At 42.5% G+C, this 18,563-nt stretch overlaps 1 protein-coding gene across 7 annotated transcripts in view; it reads left to right on the forward strand.

Moving 5' to 3' along the window:
• Positions 1-18,563, forward strand: part of LOC129676543 (protein FAM156A/FAM156B-like) — a 95,349-nt gene that overhangs the window by 69,916 nt on the left and 6,870 nt on the right. For 5 of the 7 annotated variants that reach the window (XM_055606929.1, XM_055606931.1, XM_055606934.1 and 2 more), the window contains one exon: positions 11,683-11,782. The gene's annotated coding sequence lies outside the window, so the exon portion shown is untranslated. Of the gene's footprint in view, positions 1-11,502; positions 11,579-11,682; positions 11,783-18,563 lie in introns of those variants that run through there. The other 2 variants (XM_055606933.1, XM_055606935.1) reach the window with 2 other exon arrangements.

An 18,563-nucleotide genomic window follows, 5' to 3' on the forward strand; every position in this document is an offset into this window, starting at 1 on the left:
GACCACGAGTCCTATAGCCTCCAAGTGTGGAGGGATTTCTCCAGGCTTAACAGTCCATAGACTTTTGGCTGACAGTACTTTGGTTGAAGGCTTACTCTTCAGTAACTTAAACACCAGTGTCTGTGGGATACCTGCATTACCAGCCTTTTTTTTTTTTTTTCATCAGGGAGGAACAGAACTAGTGAGCACTCACAGGTTTGACATTTCTTCCTCAGGATGCTCAGTTCCTTAAGCCTAACATCCAAACTCTGCAGTGTTGGGACCCTTGGCCCCTCACCAAGAGCTATTGCCACAGGCTCAAGACCAAGATGTCCAAAATCCTTGGCTCTTCAAGGATCCTGGAACACTTTCAGGGAGGTAGATCCCACTCTTTTCTCATCTCTGCCTCCTCATAGCCTTCTGTCTTCCTTGAGAATTAAGACTCTGTCTCCTCTGTCTTTTCTGTTGTCTCTTGTTGCATCCTCTCCTTTTGTTGTCTGTTTCTCTCAAGGATTCTACCACTGCCCCCTTGCTGCCATCAGTGCTAACACAAGGGATGCTGCCTCTGCCTGGACAACAGATGCTGCTTTTAGGAGTCTGCTGCCTCAGCTGCCATCTCCTCTTTAGGCACCCAGCTTAGCCCACTGTGGTCATGAAAAACTAAAACCCTCAGACCCTAAACTGGCAAAAAAAGACCACGAGGGACATTCTTCTAATGGACCTAATATTACAACAACAAAGGGCAATCTGACCCAGAAAGTGAATCAAGCTGCCATCTCATTCAGCAAGAATGGGGGTGTAGCAACTGTGTTTGCACCAGTAACTGCACAACCCTTCATGCCAAAGGAACTTTGTGAACTGCACCAATGGTCTGGGTGAAAATGGCTGCACAACCTTCTAAGGTGGAGACCAGGGCAGGAAATGCCAAAATGCAAACCCAGACAGAAACCTCTTAAAGCTATTTGAAAACACCCTGGCAGGCAGAACACCTTCTAAAGCTAGAGTTGTCATGCATGTGTCTCTGCACTGCAACCTGCTCAAGGCATCTGTGCAGTGTTCCAAGCCACCTGGCTACAACCAAGGCATTTGGGTAAGCTTTCGAATGGCAGCTACTTAAGGCTGACAGCTCTGTGAGCTGGAGGCTAGCATGATCTACAGAGTGAATTCCAAGACAGCTAGAGCTACATAGTGAGACCCTGCCCCAAAACAACCACAAATAAACAAACATGAAACAAACCAAGCAAACCAACATTCCCCCCAAATATTCAGACTGAAATCCTTAAGCTCAACCACATAAACAGTCGGGTCTTTGGGGATTCAGAGTAGCCTCTCCCCTCTTTGTGTATCAAGAGAATGGGTGTCAGTTCTCCAAAGAACCTCACAATGCTCCTTGCAATCATCCATTGCCATGCCCTCCTGAGGCTGATTATAGCTGGTCCACTGTTGAGATGTTCAAACATTCACTTATTGTTCTTGGGCAATGAAGCTCTTACCTCCTTGTGTCACGGCTGTGCCAGGGGAGGTGGTGTCCTTGGGTTTTTTACCTATCTTCATCCTTCCTTGCCCCAAACCAGCTAGTGGTTCCTTGCAGCAGTCCTTTCAGTGGCTTAACTATTAGGGTGGAGTCATAGATAGCATTTGAATGGGTCTAGCAACAGGTTTCATTGCCACAGAAGAAAGGTCTCAAAGTCATCATGGTAAGCTCTTAACTTGTGGTAGGTAGGGTGACAAGGGAGGGTTGAGGCAAGGTGTAAGGGGTTTACTAAGTCCTAGAAGTTCCTAAAGGTTCTTAGAGGACAGAGTCCTAAGTGCAAGAAAGAAGAGTAGGGCGTGGGAAGGGAGAACTGACCCAGGGTGGGTAGGCAGTGAGGAAAGGACTTATTACCCAGGACCTGGTAGGAAGAATGTGACCTGTATAAATGAGTCTTATATATAGAGGTCTTCTGAGGAGACAAGTCTGGCAATGAGTCTCAGCATCTGCTTTAATATGCTGCTGGGTAGAGTCTTTCAGAGACCCTCTTTGGTAGGTTCCTGTCCTGTTCCCTGTTTTCTCCCTCTTGGAGGCAGAGTCTTTTTTTTTTTTCAATTTCTAATTTTCTTTTTTTATACCTTAAAGCTTCTTTTTAATTTTAATTTTTATTAATTACAGTTTGTTCACTTTGTATCTCCCCCCTGTAGCTCCCTCCCTTCTCCTCTCCCAATTCATCTCCCTTCTCCACCCATGCCCCTCCCCAAGTCCACTAATAGGGGCAGGTTTCCTCTCCTTCCTTCTGATTCTAGTTTATCAGGTCTCATCAGGAATACCTGCATTGTCTTCCTCTGTGGCCTGTTAACGCTGTTCCCCCCCTCAGGGGGAAGTGATCAAAGAGCAGGCCAATCAGTTCATGTCAGAGACAGTCCCTGTTACCATTACTACGTAACTCACTAGGACACTGAACTGCCATGGGCTACATCTGTGCAGGTTATCTGTATGCATGGTCCTTGGTTGGAGTATCAGTCTTATAAAAGACTCCTGTGCCCAGATTTTTTGGTTCTGTTGCTCTCCTTGTGGAACTCCTGTACTCTCCAGGTCTTACTATCTCCCCCTTCTTTCATAAGATTACCTGAAATCTGCCCAAAGTTTGGCTATAAGTCTCAGCATCTGCTTTGATACCCTGGAGGGTAGAGCCTTTCAGAGGCCCTCTATGGTAGGCTCCTGTCCTTTTCCCTGTTTTCTCCCTTTTCTGATGTCCATCCTCTGAATGGGATTTTCTGAATGCCTTTCTGAATGGGGACTGAGCATCTCAACCAGAGTCCTCCTTCTTGATCAGTTTCATTAGGTGTACACATTTTAGTATGTTTATCCTATATTATATGTCTAATATCCACTTATGAGTGAATACATACCCTGTGTGTCTTTCTGCTTCTTGGATAACCATTCAATGGAAAAAAACAAAACAAAACAAAACAAAACAAAACAAAACATCTTCAACAAATGGTGCTGGTCTAACTGGAGGTCTACATGTAGAAAAATGCAAATAGATCCGTACTTATCACCCTGCACAAAACTAAAGTCTACATGGATTAAAGACCTCAATATAAAACCAGACACACTAAACCTGTTAGAAGGAAAATGGGGGAAAATCCTTGAACTCATTGGCAGAGGAGACAACTTCCTGAACACCAGCAGCACAGGCTCTAACAGCAACAATCAATAAATGGGACCTCATAAAACTGAAAAGCTTCTGTAAAGCAAAGGACACTGTCATAAAAAAAAACTGCCTACAGATTGGGAAAGGATCTTCACCAACCCTATATCTGACAGAGGGCTAATATCTAGAACATATAAAGAACAAAAGAAGCTGAAAAGCAACAAACCAAGTAATCCAATTAAAAAATGAGGTACAGAGCTAAATAGAGAATTCTTGATAAAGGAATATTGAATGTCAGAGAAACACTTAAAGAACTGCACAACCTCATTAGCCATCAGGGAAATGCACATCAAAATGACCCTGAGATTTCACCTTACACCCATCATAATGGCCAAGATCAAAAACTCAAGAGACAACGCATGCTGGAGAGGTTGTGGAGAAAGGGAACCCTCCTCCACTGCTGGTGGGAATGAAAACTTGTACAACCACTCTGGAAATCAATCTGGTGCTTTCTCAGACAGCTAGGAAAAGCACTTCCTCAAGATCCAGCTATACCACTCCTAGGCATATATCCAAAAGAGGCTCAAGTACACAATAAAGACATTTGCTCAACCATGTTTGTAACAGCCTTATCTGTAATAGCTAGAAGCTGGAAACAACCTAGATGCCCCTCAACTGAAGAATGGATACAGAAATTGTGGTACATCTACACAATGGAATATTACTCAGCAATGAAAAGCAAGGAAATCATGAAATTTGCAGGTAAATGGTAGGATCTGGAAAGGATCATCCTGAGTGAAGTATCCCAGAATCAGAAAGACACACATGGTATATACTCATTCATATAGACATATAATATAGGTTAAACCTATTAAAATCTGTACATCTAAAGAAACTAATCAAGAGGGAGGACCCTGATTAAAATGCTCAATCCCCATCCCAAAAGGCAAAGAGGAGGGACATCAGAAGAAGAAGAAGAAAGCAGGAAACAAGTTAGGAAACTGCCACAGAGCGCCTCTGAAAAGGTCTGCCCTGCAGACTATCAAAGCAGATGCTAAGACTTATGGCCAACTTTGGGCAAAGTGTATGGAATCTTATGAAAGAAATGGAAAATAGTAAGAGCTGGAGAGGAAAGGAACTCCACAAGGAGATAAAAAAAAAACAGAAAATTTGAACACAGGGGTCTTTCCAGAGACTCATACTCCAACCAAGTACCATACATAAAGATAACTTAGAACCCCTGCACAGATGTAGCCCATGGCAGTTTAATGTTCAAGTGGGTTACATAGTAATGGGAAGAGGGACTGCCTCTGACATAAACTGATTGGCCTGCATTTTGATCACCTCCCCCTGAGGGGGAGCAGCCTTACCAGGCCACAGAAGATGACAATGCAGCCACTCCTGATGAGATCTGATAGACTAAGATCAGAAGGAAGGAGAGGGGGACCTCCCCTATCAGTGGACTTGGGGAGGGGCATACGTGAAGAAAGGGGAGGGAAGGTGGAATTAGGAGGGGATGAGGGAGGAGTTTATGGGAAGATACAGAGTGAATAAAGTATAATTAATAAAAGTTAAAAAATAATAAAAACCCAAGTGACAACACATGCTGGAGAGGATGTAGAGAAATGGGAACCCTCCTCCGCTGCTGGTGGGAATGAAAACTTGTACAACAACTTTGGAAATCAATCTGGTGCTTTCTCATACAATTAGGAATAGCGCTTCCTCAAGACCCAGCTATACCACTCTTAAGCATATACCCAAAAGATGCTAAAGTATACAACAAGGACATTTGCTCAAACATGTTTGTAGCAGCCTTATCTGTAATAGCCAGAAGCTGGAAACAACCCAGCCCTTCAACTAAGGAATGGATACAGAAATTGTGGTACATCTACACAATGGGATATTACTCGACAATAAAAAACAAGGAAATCATGAAATTTGCAGGTAAATGGTGGGATCTGGAAAAGATCATCCTGAGTGAGCTATCCCAGAATCAGAAAGATGCACACAGTATATACTCACTCATATAGACATATAATATAGGATAAACCTACTAAAATCTGTACACCTAAAGAAACTAATCAAGAGGGAGGACTCTTCCTAAAATGCTCAATTCCTATCCAGAAAGGCAAAGAGGATGGACATCAGAAGAAGGAGAAAACAGGGAACAAGTCAGGAGTCTGACACAGAAGACCTCTGAAAGCCTCTGCCCTGCAGACTATCAATGCAGATGCTGAGACTTATGGGCAACCTTTGGGCAGAGTGCATGGAATTTTATGAAAGAAGTGGGAAACAGTAAGATCTGGAGAGGACAGGAACTCCACAAGGAGAGTAACAGAACCAAAAAACCTGAGCACAGTGGTCTTTCCTAAGACTGATACTCCAACCAATGTGTATTCATGGAGATAACCTAGAACCCCTGCACAGATGTAGCCCATGGCAGTTCAGTATCCAAGTGAGTTCCATTGTAATAGGAACAGGGACTGTCTCTGACATGAACTGATTGGCCTGCTCTTTAGTTACCTCCCCCTGAGGGGGAAGCAGCATTACCAGGCCACAGAAGAAGACAATGCAGCCACTCCTGATGAGACCTAATTGACTAGGATCAGAAGGAAGGAAAAGAAGACCTCCCCTATCACTGGACTTGGAGAGGGGCATGCATGCAGAAGGTGAAGGGAGGGAGTTATTGGGATAGAAGGAGGGAGGGAACCACAGGGGAGATACAAAGTGAATAAAGTGTAATTAATAAAGAACTAAAGAAAAAATAATTTCAAAAAAATGTACCCTGTAGCCTAGAAGTGCCTCAAACTTTGTTGCAATCCTCAGCCTTGTGAGTGCTGATATAGTAACTATGGGCTACTATAAAACAGCTTTTGCAAATGCACACTGGCCAGAGTGGTGATGGTGGCAGTGGTGACACACTCCTTTAACTCCAGCCCTTGGGAGGCAACAGCTGGCCAGTCTCTGAGTTCAAGGCCAGCCTGGCTGGTCTACAGAGTGAGTACCAGGATAACTAGGGCTGCTGTGGGTAGGTAAAGGAACTGAATAAGTCCTGTATGGAAATACAGGAAACTACAATCAAACAGTAGAAGGAAATGAGCAAAACTGTTCAAGACCTAAAAATTTGAAGCAACAAAGAAAATACAATCTGAGGCAATCCTGGAGATGGAAAACCTAAGAAAGAGGACAGGAAATACAGACACGAGCATCACCAGTAGAATACAAGAGATGAAAGAGAGAATCTCCACTGTAGACGATGTGATACATCAGTCAAAGAAAATGTTAAATCTAAAAAGCTCCTAACACAAAACATCCAAGAACTCTGGGATAACATGAAAAGACCAAATTTAAGAATAATAGGAATAGAAGGAGGAGAAGACTCCCAACTCCAAAGCCCAGAAAAAGGTTTTCAACAAAATCATAGATGAAAACTTCCCCAACCTAAAGAGATGCCTATAAACATACAGAAAGATTACAGAACACCAAATAGGTTGGACCAGAAAAGAAAATCTTTCCTTCACATAATGATTTAAACCCTAAATGTATGGAATGAAGATAAATATTAAAAGCTTCAAGGAAAAAAGGCCAAGTCACATATAAAGGCAAACCTATCAGAATTACACCTGACTCCTCATCAGAAACTCTAAAAGCCAGAAAGGGCCTGGACAGATATCTTACAGACACTAAGAAACCACAGATGTCAGTCCAGAGTACTATACTCAGCAAAATTTTAATCATCATAGAGGGAGAAAACAAAATATTTCACAACAAAAACAAATTTAAACAGCATCTATCAACAAATCTAGCCCTACAGAATATACTAGAAGGAAAACGCCAACCCAAGGAGGCCAAATACACCCAGAAAAACATAGGAAATTGACCCGTCCCGTGGGCTAGTCGAACAGGGTCCACCTGAAAGAGGGAGTGAAAATTGGGGGACAGAGAACACGAAGAATGGAGGCAAGACAGATTCCTGATCAAGTCTCAGTTTACTGAACGTGCAAACAACACTTATAAAGCAAAGGGTACAAGCAATTTTTTTCACAGTAGCAACACATCTGTGCCACCTGGCAAGGTATGCAGGAATTCACTCAAGGTTACACTCAAGGTTTGCTGTCTGGTTCCCAAGGTTGCAGGGAGCTTGCTATCTACTTCTCAGGCTCAGAGCACCCCGCCTGCAGAGACCACCACGGACATTCTCTGAGAAATGGAACTATGGATAAGACCCCCATCTGACAAGGCCAGGAGGCAGAATTCCAATTACCAGACTCCTTCAGGAAATAAATAACCCCACATCAGCAAAACCAAAAGAACGGAAACACACACACACACACACACACACACACACACACACACACACACACACTACCATCATCAACATCAAAATAACAGAAAGTAACAACCACTGGTAATTAGTATCTATCAACATCAGCAGCCTCAACTTTCCAATAAAAAGACAGACTAACAGACTAAAATGGATCCATAAACAGAACATTTAGCTGCATACAAGAAGCAAACCTCAGCCACAAAGATAAAACACTACCTGAGAGTAAAGGGCTGGAAAAAAAGTTTTTCCAAGCAAATGGACCCAATATGCAAGCTGGAATAGCCATCCTAGTATTTAATAAAATAGATTTTAATCAAAAAAGAGGGGGAAGGATGCCTCATAATCATCAAAGGAAAAATCCACCAAGAAAATATCTTCATTCTGAATCTATGCCTCAACTGCAAGTGGTCCTTCTTTTGTAAAAGAAACATTACTAATGCTTAAATCGCAAGTTGAAACCCACACATTAATAGTGGGAGACTTCAACACCCCACTCAGTCCAACAGACAGATAATCGAGACAGAAACTAAGCACGGAAGTAAAGAAACAGGCATAATTAATCAAGTGGACCTAAGAGTTATCTACAGAACATTTGACCCAAACACAAAAGAATATACCTTCTTCTCAGCAACTCATGGAACCTTCTCCAAAACTTACCATATACTTGGTCACAGTAAGCTTTAGCGGATATAAGAAAATTGAAATAACCCCTTGTATCTTATCAGACCACAATAGATTAAAGCTGGAACTCAACAACAACAGAAACAACAGAAAGCCTACAAATTCATGGAAATTGCACAACTCTCTACTCAAGGACCACTGGGTCAGGGAGGAAATAAAGAAAGAAATACTTTCTAATATTAAGTGAAAATGAAAGCACAACATATCCAAACTTATGGGACACAATGAAAGCAGTGCTAAGAGGAAAGTTCATAGCACTAAGTGCCTTCATAAAGAAATTGATTCCATACTAATAACTTAGCAGCACACCTAAAGCTCTAGAACAGAAAGAAGCAAATGTACCCAAGAGAAGTACACAACAAGAAATAATGACACTCAGGGCTGAAATCAACAAGTTGTAAAGAAAGAGGACAAAACAAAGAATCAAAGAAACCAAAAGCTGGTTCTTTGAGAAAATCAACAAGATAGACAAACCCTTAGCAAATCTAACTAAAACCAGAGGGAGAGTATTCAAATTAATGAAAAAGGAGACTTAACAACAGACAATGAGAAAACAAAAAAAAAAAAAATCAAAAGTCTGTATTCCATAAAATTGGAAAATCTATTTTTTCTTTTTAAAATTAATTTATTTTAGTTTTTATTATTAGTTGCATTTTATTAACTCAGTATCCCAGCTGTATCCCGCTCCCTCATTCCCTCCCAACCCCACCCTCCCTCCCTCATCTCCTCCCTGCCCCTTTCCAAGTCCACTGATTGGGGAGGACCTCCTCCCCTTTCATCTGACCCTGTTTTATCAGGTATTTGAGGACTGGCTGCAAAGTCCTCCTCTGTGGCCTAGCAGGACTGCTCCTCCCTTGGGGGGGGGGGGGTCAAAGAGCCTGCCATTGAGTTCCTGTCAGAAATAGTCCCTGTTCCCCTTACTATGGGAAACCAATTGGTTACTGAGCTACCACAGGCTTCATCCATGCAGAGGTTCTAGGTTATATCCATACATGGTCCTTGGTGGAGTATCAGTCTCAGAAAAGACCCCTGTGCCCAGATATATTTGGTCCTTGTGGAGCTCCTATCCTTTCCACATCATACTAACTCCCCCTTCTTTCATATGATTCCCTGCACTCTACCAAAGGTTTGGTTGTGAGTTTTATTATCTGCTATGATACACTGCTAGGTAGAGTCTCTCAGAGGCCCTCTGCAGTAGGCTCCTGTCCTGTTACTTGTTTTCTCCTATGTCCAAAGCACCTCCCATTAGTCTTTCTAAGTGAGGATTGATCATCTTACTCTGGGTCCTCTTTCTTGTTTATCTTCTTTAGGTGTATAGATTTCATTATGTTTATCATATCTTATAGGTCTATATAAGTGAGTATATACCATGTGTGTCTTTCTCCTTCTGGGATACCTCACTCAGAATGATCTTTTCTAGATCCCACCATTTGCCTGCAAGTTTCATGATTTCCTCATTTTTGATTGCTGAGTAGTATAAAGGAAATGGACAAATTTATTGGTAGATTTCATTCTGAACGATGCTCTCCTAAGCTTGCTGACAAGAACCTGACAGAATTGTCCTCTAAGACACTACCCAGCAGAGCCTCAAAAGACATGCTGAGACTCACAGCCAAACATTGAGTGATGCTTAGAGAGTCTTGTGGAAAACTGGGAGAAAAGAGAAAAGGACCTGCAAGTGACAGAAGCTCCACAAGAAGACCAACAGAGCCAACTAACCAGGGTCCAGCAGGGCTTACTGAGGCTGAAGCATCAACAAAGGACCATGCATGGACTGGATCCAGACCACCCTACAAAGCATAGCCGATAGGCAGCTTAGGCCTCATGTGGGCCCTCAAGTAAGAAACATGGACTGCATTTGAAATGGACATTGGTGCCAGCTTTTTTAGCTGTTTCACCTGGCAGAACTGTCTTGCCAGGCCACAGGGGAAGAGGACATGCTCAGTCTTGATGTGACTTGATGAGCTGGTGTGGACAGGAAGTGGGGGTTCCCCTTTTCTGAGGAATAAGGGAGGGAAAAGGGAGAGGAAAGGAGGGTGGAGTTGGGAGGTGAGGTGGGATGGAGCTTCAACCAGGATGTAAAGTGAATATAAAATAAATATTTTTTTCAAAATATTGTAAAAAAAGAATTTATCATATTCCAAAGTCTTTCAAATTCTACGTGCAGCTAAAACTATATGAAGTGGGTCTGCTTTACATAACTACATGATGAAATACACACACATGCTATTTTTATGAAATAACACTAAACAAATCTCTGAATAATTTCATGCATATAACATTTGTACCATGATAATTTTATTTGAAACTTGAAGTATTTCATTATTTTCAACATCATGAAATATTGCTCTGCTAAAGAAACTTTTACAATAAATAATAAGTGAAAAAAGGTTTGTCATTGTTACTGATTCAGTAAATTTTTCTGGACTTTAATTCAGTTCATTGTAAAGAGATAAATACGGAAAAATTAGAAGTGTACCAGGGAATACATTCAGCCAATAGTGTCTGTGAACAACATGTTATCTATCTGCTTTTTATATTCAACTTCATTTTTTAGAGACAATTTAATTGAAAAGTCTTTAAAGAGCTAGGTGTGGTGGCGCACACCTGTAGTCCAAGGATCCACAGAGGCAGAGGCAGGTGGATTGCTTTGAGTTTGAAGCCAGCCTGGTCTACAATGTGAGTCCAGGTTGTCCAAGGATACACAGAGGAAACCCTGTGTCAAAAAAAAAAGTCTTTAAAATAAATGTGATATCTGACTAGGAAGTATTCTTTCAGACAATAAAGCAAGATTGAAAACTAGGGAAAAATAAGTGAACTCAAATATATGTCTGAAAACAATTAGCAATTGTCTTTAATTAAAGAGCTAGTATGAATATGCAGATAACATAAGAAGAATATGCAGGAATAGTAATGTCAAATGGCACTAACTTATTAATTGTGAAAGTGGGAACGGGGAGAAAGATATAATGGAATGAAACATTAAAACACTTTTGAGACAACGGAGTATTCAGCCATGGTGTCATGTAGGCAGTCAAGTGAACTAGCTACAGAGGCATAATATTTCTTGTTATAGCAACAGGAACGACCTGACAGTACACAAAAACTATCTGTTCAGTATTCTTAGCCATGGGCCAAAGGGACATAAGAGGAAATAGGCACTAGAAGCTGCACATATATTGAGAATTGCCCCATGGCAGGGCTTAAATCCGTATAATCCGGAACTGTCATTTCAGTGGGTGAAGACAATAGGTCTAGTTAGGTAGACTTTTAAATTTTGATGATAAAATTCCATATGTTTCTAGTGACAAACAGTAAGTTGGAAATGAGATGCTGATTTGGGGAACTGGAAATTGGGTTTTAGGTGTAGCCAGAGCTCCTGTTTGGTGTGTTTTCTCCACTGCCTAGTGCCATCTGCCTGCAAAAGTCGTCAGAGCAGCGCTGCCTGGTGCTTTCCTAGGTAAGACCCCAGATTTAGGTATTGGCCTGGGGCTTCAAGTTAAGCATCCAAAAGATCAGATGCTGCATGCAAGCTTTTCCTTTCCCTTTGAAAACTGTTTTCAGGAAAAGGAGGAGAGATGACAATGAGGAAGACAACCACCACCCCCATTGTTCGAAGAGGAGTAAGAAGGGCCAGGCCTTCCAGGACCCTCACGCTATAGAGGTAGGAACTATGGCCACATAGCCTCTCCTTCTGACTCATTGCCCATACGGAGGCATTCATTTCCATGCCCACAATGGCAAGAAAGCTGTCCCAGATGCACTCATAGAAGTCTCCTTGCTGGCTGGCTGCAGTGGCTTTGGAGCCAGAGCAGGATTTTAAGGATTGCTTCAGCATGGTTTTACTGTGCAACATAAGCACAGAGTAGGGTCAACAAGGAGACTTTCCTAGGAGCAGGTGGGAGGAACTGGGTTCCAGAAATGTCTCCACATGCAAACAGGGAGGAAGAACGGTACCCCACCTTCTACGGTTAGGACAGAAATAAACATGAACAACAGAGCAGCAGGGCACGAACTAGCTGGAGCTTTCTTCTTGATCCTTGCTGGAAAAACTGAAAGCAAACTGGGGTTGTGTAAAAGCACTTTGGAAAGCATTAGTGATGTCTGCACTGAAGAGCTGGCATCTCAGCTTCAGCAGTCTTCACTCTAATAACTAGATGGGGTAGCACAGCGTGGTTTGCATGGTAGCATTAATGAGGAGGGAGCATTGCAAAGGTTTTCTGGACATACCTCATCAGGCAATGAGCAAGTGCTTTTACCTTTCTTGATCAAGAGATAAGAGGCTTATCAACATGTGCCATTCCTTCCTCTGGGACAGGAACACAGGTAGGTTTTGGAGAAAATGTACCTAGACTCTAGGTCCTAGATGTACTTCAATCAAACACTCGGTGCTCTTGACCCACAGAATTTGCTGTTGCATATAGTCCCCCGTGTATGAATGCTGGCCTTTCTTTTCAAGGTTAGCACCCTTAGACCTGTGCATGCAAGTCTGCTCTCTTCACCAGAGAGTGGTAGTCCAAAGGCAAAGACCAAAAGCCTGTACTTGTCTGTATGCCTGCTAAAGAACAATGGCTTCACAGGGTTTTCCTGATGAGTGAGTAAAACAAAACATGGAGAGTGTAAGGAAAGTGTGTAGATTTCTAGCACAAACCCAGACCTCTGCTCTGCTATTGATCACAAGGAACTAGTTGACATTTTTATGCACAAGTTCCAAGGAAGAAAGAACAATAAGACTAATGAGAAAATCACGTTAAGGGCCTGGCCTATATTTCAGCTAGAATTCTGTGTAGCCTTGATTCTCCCCAGCTGTTGGGACTATAGCTCTTTGTCAAACCACTGTGTTCAGCAGAGTAAGTTCAGGTGTCTGATGGAATGTTTGGTAAGCTGTTCTCTCTCTCCCTCCCTCTCTCTCTTTCTGGTACTGGCAGTTTGTGGTCTGTGCAGGTTAGCTTAACTGTAGACTGACAGGACATGGAAGAACCTGAGGGGAGAGTCTCTTTTTAATACTATTTTGTAGCTGGGCTTGGTGGCACACTCCTGTAATACCAGCATTCTGGGAAGCAGAGGCAGGGGATTACTGTGAGTTCACGGCCAGCCTGGTCTACAAATCGAGTCCAAACAGTCAAGGCTACACAGGGAAACCCTGTCTCAAAAAACAAAACAAAACAAACCAAAAACAAACACACACACACATACACACAAACCTACTTTGTATTATTTGAAGTGTGTGGATGCCATATGTCTTGATCATATTCACCTGTAACCTCTCCCTGAAACTCTATCCTGGATACATACCCTCCCAACACATACCCTTTCAATCTTTATACCCTCCTTTCTATTATATATGTATGGTCCTATTTAATCCCTTCTGTTCAGTTAGTGCAAATCAAGAGCCGTGGGGGTCATCCCCTGGGTCACAGGTAACTGACCAAAGGCCATCTACCAGAGAGAAGTGACTCTTCCTCTCCAGCAAAAGTCGGCTGCCAAAAGTTCCCTAGTTAAAGGTAAGGTCACAACTCCCGCCCTCCCCCAAGACTCTGCCCTGGCTTTATCTTGTCCAGGTCTTGTGCAGGGAGCCAGAGCTACTGTGAGTTCACATGTGCATCAGCCATGCCATCACCAGGGGACAGGATTTCACAGTGCTCCTGCCTGTAATCTGGCTCTTACATTCTGACCTCAGACCCAATCAGGAGAACATCTGATTATCCCTGGGAACAGCATTGCCACTATGGCACCAGTTGGCTCCTCGTGCCTAGCAGGCCACTATTATACCATCTATGGTATAGATGGTATAGGGTCCATCTATGGGTAGGAACACTCGTGCCTTGGTCTCTCATGACAGCCAGCATAACACCTTCTGTGTCCTATGAACATTAACCAACTGGAAGAGTTTCCTGCTGCATTCAAGACTGATTTCCCTAGGCCCAGCAACAAAAGTGTGTAGTGTCTCATCTACAGGGTTTGGAGCAGTGGCAATAGCCTGTATTGTTCTGGTCACCTCTGGGGCTGCCCTGGCCATAGGGAGGTAACATGTCCATTGCTGAGATTTTTGTTTAATGACCTATGGCATCTGGGGAAAATTCTGTTCACCCACATGCAGTGTCCCTGTTTAGCCTCCCTTTTAGAAAATTCCACTTTCTTTACCCTACTCCCTTTCCCCATTTCCGCTTAAACTTTTAATCCCCCGGTATCCCCCTCACTTTCTTACTCATCACATGTGTTCCACTGCCTCCTCTTATTATATATTTTACTTGGGGTGTAAGATCATAGGTTCTCTGGGAGCTTCTTTCTGCCCAACTCATCTTGGTTAACCCTTGCCCCGAGCCCTCCGTTCCCCGTTCCATCACTCTACAGACTGCTTGAAGCTTCATGACACTAGGATTTCTGCTCTCTACTTTGATTTTACTAGTGTTCTACTATTTCCCATCCATTTATGCCAACTTCCCCCAACCTGATAGCCTCTTTCTTGTTTCTTAGTTTTCACATTCACTCCAGGATAAGCATACAAAACAAAAATTTTGAAGCTAAGACCTACATCTGAGAGAAATCATGTGGCACTTGTCCTTAGGGAGTGGGGTGACCTTGCTCAGTATAATTCTTTTGCAGTTCAATTCATTGACTTTCAAATAGTCTTTCTGAGAAATTATTGAAATAACGTTGTGGTATCTCTGTAGGGGTTACAGATTGTTCACTAACAATCTTTATTTTTAGCGAATTTAAAAAGACCCAACCCATTGCAGGTGGTGCCACTCCCTGGGCAAGGCATCTGGAATGTGTAAAAGAAAGTCAAGTATAGCAAGCAAGCAAGCCACAAGGATCCCTGTGCTTATTCTCTGTGTGCTCTTGACTGTAGGTGAGATGCTTTGAATTTCCTGCCTTTAAGGGATGGAAACCTGGAGCTGTACACCAAATAAAACTTTCACCCCTGAGTTACTATCACTTTTGGTGTTTTATCAGAGCAGCAGAAGTGAAACGACTAAGAGGCCATTTACATCATTCTTGGTTTCTTCATATGATCCAGAAAAACAAACAAACAAACAAACAAACAAACAAACAAACAAAAACTTCTGAGAGGGACATGAGAGGGCTTTGAGTCTCTTGTTGAGCCGGTTGTGGTGGAATTCCCAGATGACATTCTTCCTTGTTGCTTCTGTGTCCTTTTCCCCAACCATTAACCTATAGACTCTCTTTCCACCTACTGTGTAGCCTGGTATCCTGTCATTCTTCTTCCAAGTATCCTTTTTCTCCCCACCTGGGATTCTAAGGTGCTCTCTCCATTCCTTCCACCTACTGGTTTGGCACTCCCTTTCCTACAGCTGCTCAACCCACCTTGCTTTCTGCCTCTGTCCCCTTCCTTTGCCATAGTTTATTCTCTGCCAACAACATCAACCTACACGGCCTTTTCCTGGATTACAAAACTGTGTGGGAGACCTTTGTGCTCTTTGTCCTCCTTTCCCGTTCATCCACTAGTCGTCCATTAGAGTATCTGCTCAGCCCAGGTAGGTACCTCACTCCTGTAGAGTTCCCATTACAACATGCATTGTCATTGCCGTATCTTCTCTGCACATTCCTTGGCCGGGGAATTTCCATAGGGTCCAGAGACCCTCATCATAACAGCATCTGACTGTCCCTTGAAATCTTTCTCACCCTTGTCCACACATTTAATTAATTCAAGAATTTCTCCTCAAGTTCACTGCCATATGAAGAGCATAACAAAGTCCAGTCTTTATGACTAGGAGGAGTGTTGATTAGATAAATTGCCATTGCATATCTAGAAAGAATTGCTTTGCTGTGTGGGCTTGTTTAAGACTGTCTTTGCCACTTGGAAGCACTCTGAGCACTCTTACCAAGGTCTCATTTCAGCACAGCAGTTCATTCCTCTAATCATTGTTTTGAAGTCAGCAGGACCCAAGTCTCAAAATAGATTCTCACTGGCATTGTGACACCATTCTGTGACTCAGTTACTTCCAGAGTGAATCTTTTATTTGCCTGTATATCAGTTGTTATAGATGAGATGGAAAGTGAAGATATCACCAAAACAGAAAGGATGGTTTCCTATCTCAGGCTGTACAAGTACAAGTTAGCATGTATAAGAATGTCCTCGTTAGATTCATATATTTAAATGCTTGATCCTCAGTTGCTAAATCTGTTTGGAAAGGGTTAGGAAGTGTGGCCTTGTTGGAGGACATGTGCCACTGAGGCTGGGCTTTGAGGCTTCAAAGGCCCTTGCCATACCATCCTCAGTTGCTTCATGATTGTGCCTCAAGCTTTAATCTTTCGGCACCTGGTCAAAGGGATACCTGCGTTTCTGCTGCCATGCACACACCATGGTGGCCATGGCCCCTACCTACTCTTTGAAACTGTAGGCCTCAGGTAAGCTCTTCGAGGAGCTGCCTTGGTAGTGGTGTCTTCACACCAACAGAAAGTAACTGAGACAACACAAAAGTATTCTTCCAAACAACTATTATTGTTGACATTTAGAAGCTACATTTCAGAGTTTTCAAACTACTTGAGGAATATAGACATCCCATATGAAATCAGGGAACTCATTGTACATTAGTAAAATCATAACTGTCTCATCCTTGTTACCAGAACTGGCATGAAAACTGTTTAAGAAGTAGATGTACTATCATTTAGATGAACTGAATTTACTTTTTCTTTCTTTCTTTCTTTCTTTCTTTCTTTCTTTCTTTCTTTCTTTCTTTCTTTCTTTCTTTCTTTCCTTCCTTCTTTCTTCCTTCCTTCCTTCCTTTCTTTCCTTCCTTCTTTCTTTCTTTCCTTCTTTCTTTCTTTCTTTTTCTCTCTCTCTTTCTTTCTTCCTTTCTTTCTCTTAAGTTTTCCATTTCTTTCTCTCTTGTGCATTTTGTCACTCATACTTCCTTTCTTCCTTTCCTTCTTTCTTCTTGTCCATCTGTCTCTCTGTCTGCCTGACTGTCTACATGTCCTAAGGATGTCTGGGTGGCTGTCTCTGTGTTTTGGCAGGTTCTTCATATGTAACTGGGGATGGCCTGGAACTCAGTTTGTACTCTAGACTAGCCTCCAGATCCTCCTCCCTCAGCCTCCCAAGTACTAGGATTATATGTATGTGCTAACATGCCCATCAAGTTACATCCCTTGCAAATACCATTTTGTGACTTGTGTTTTTCAGTATTTAAGATGCTGCAGTTGTAAAAACCATCCTTGAACATTGCCGTGATAGTGATGCCTCGACCCAACTCAGTTACAGATTCTATAAGCCAGCCAGAAATCAGAGGCTGGTCATCTTGCTTTCTTCACAATGATACTAAAAAATTTTCTTGGGAACAGGGACTGTCTCTGACATGAACTCAGTGGCTGGCTCTTTAATCACTTCCTCCTGAGGGGGGAGCAGCCTTACCAGGCCACAGAGGAACAAGGCAGCCAATCCTGAAGAGACCTGATAGGCTAGGGTCAGATGGAAGGAAAGGAGGACTTCCCCTATCAGTGTACTTGAACAGGGGCATGGAAGGAGATGAAGGAGGTTGCTACAGCTGGGATACAAAATGAATAAACTGAAATTAATATAAAAATTAAAAAAATTATTTTGGATGTGAGGTTTCCTGTAAGTTCTCAGAAGCAGGGTATCATGTGGCTCAGATTAAATTGGATCAGTTGCTAAAGATGATCATGACCTTGATATTCTGGTCCTCCAAAGTCCATGGGGTTTACAGGAGTGCTCCTCAGCACCTGGTAGCTGGGATTGGTTTGGCTTTAACCTGGTACTTCCTGTGTCCGGGGTGACTTTTCTACCAATGTCACTATGTCCATGGCCCCTTACTGTACTATATCCCCTCCTGATAGGACACTGTCATCTTCATTACACAAGGGTGTAAATCAAGTACGCTGTCATTTATGATGATTCCCATCCCCCTTCAACTTGCTACATCGTTCAGAATATTGTCCAGCAAAAAACAAAACCCACATCAAACAACCAAGAAAGTAAATCTCCCTATGGGAAACCAGAGTGTGTACCAGGTGTTTTGGTCCACTGTGATAGCACACCTGGTTTTTTGGTGTTGACAAGCAAAACGTATTGTAAAAGTGATACATCTGCATTTTCATACCATCAGCACAATTAATGTGGCTTGTGATGAGTGAGCTAAAAGGCCATTAGAAGAACAAGCAATGCCACTTAGTGAAAAATCTGTCCCCATGGTTAGTCATACTGAGTAGCCAACCCAACCTATGAAGGGACTTGAGTAATGTACATACTTTCTCAGTGGTCAAGGAATCAGAAGGCATCTGTCTTGTGGCTGTAAGGGCTATGATGTGTTTTCCCTTTACTGGAGGAAAATGCCTTGATCTGTTTGCTAGGCAAATTCTCTATAAATGAAGTTCATGCTTTGCCAAGAATATGTATATGTGTATACATATACTTATCTGTGTGCTACACACACACACACACACACACACACACACACACACAC

Source organism: Psammomys obesus, unplaced genomic scaffold (genome assembly GCF_907164565.1).
Source record: "Psammomys obesus unplaced genomic scaffold, mPsaObe1.curated_primary_1811, whole genome shotgun sequence".
In the NCBI taxonomy this organism is placed as follows: domain Eukaryota; kingdom Metazoa; phylum Chordata; class Mammalia; order Rodentia; family Muridae; genus Psammomys; species Psammomys obesus.